Here is a 1,440-nt window from a genome sequence, read left to right as displayed (position 1 = left end):
GATAGGGTTCTGTGTTTTTGAGGTAGAATTTGTGTTTCGAAAGACTCTGACTTGAGACAGTCAATTTTGAAGGAAGCTCATGGGGGACTTTGTGCCATGCATCCTGGAGGGAATAAGTTGTACCATGACTTGCGAGAACTGTATTGGTGGCCCGGACTTAGCGAGAGGTAACGAATTTGTGGGAAATGTCGACATGCCGCAAGTTAAAGCTGAGCATCAGTTACCTTCTGGATTATTGCAGCAAGTAAAAATACCACTTTGGAAGTGGGAGAGGGTAACCATGGACTTTGTGAGTGGACTACCCTTGACACCATCGAAGAAAGACTCGATATGGGTGATTGTGGATAGGTTGACCAAGTCGGCTCATTTTATACCTGTTCGTACAGACTTTTCTCTTCAGAAGCTAGCCAAGTTGTATGTGGCGGAGATTGTGCGACTGCATGGAGTTCCGATTTCGATTTCTCTGATCGGGATCCTAGATTCACATCTCGGTTTTGGAAAAAGCTACATGAGGCGTTGGGAACACGATTGAACTTTAGTACGGCTTACCATCCCCAAACTGATGGTCAGTCGGAAAGAGTTATTCAGATTCTGGAAGACATGCAGAGGGGATGTGTTATTGATTTCCGAGGTAGTTGGGAGGATTACTTACCTTTGGTAGAGTTTGCATACAACAATAGTTATCAGTCGAGTATTCGAATGACACCTTATGAAGCACTGTATGGGCGAAGGTGTTGAACACCTAGTTGTTGGACTAAACTGGGGGAGCGACAAGTTCTTGGACCTGAGTTGGTGGCAGATACTGAGGATAAGGTCAAGTTAATTAGAGATCGGTTAAAGGAAGCGTCTGATAGGCAAAACTCGTATGCAGATCTAAAGCGTAAGGAGATTGAATACTCAGTGGGCGATATGGTTTTCTTGAAGGTTTCACCTTGGAAGAAGATACTAAGGTTTGGTAAGAAGGGCAAGTTGAGTCCACGGTTCATTGGGCCTTATCGGATTTTGAAGCGAGTAGGCCTAGTGGCTTATCAGTTGGAATTGCCTTCAGAGTTAGACAGGATTCACGATGTTTTTCACGTCTCCATGTTAAGGCGCTATCGTTCTGACCCTACTCATGTCATGCCAGTTGCAGAAATTGAGGTGCGAGCTGATTTGACCTTTGAGGAGGAGGCTGTACAAATATTGGATCGAGATGTTAAGGTTTTGAGGAGGAAATCTGTACCATTAGTGAAAGTGCTTTGGCGTAACCATGGCAGAGAAGAAGCTACTTGGGAGCCAGAGGGGGCAATGCAACAACAATACCCTCATCTGTTCGGATCAGGTAAATTTCGAGGACGAAATTTCTTTAAGGAGGGTAGAGTTGTAACGCCCCAAATTTTTGGGAATTTTGAAAAAAAAAGTTTGTAAAATTAAAAATTTTGTGTTCTGCTTGTTAAGTGT

Source organism: Gossypium arboreum, chromosome 5, assembly GCF_025698485.1.
Source record: "Gossypium arboreum isolate Shixiya-1 chromosome 5, ASM2569848v2, whole genome shotgun sequence".
NCBI lineage: Eukaryota > Viridiplantae > Streptophyta > Magnoliopsida > Malvales > Malvaceae > Gossypium > Gossypium arboreum.
The sequence above is the reverse complement of the archived record's forward strand: the minus strand, read 5'-3'. Positions refer to the sequence as shown.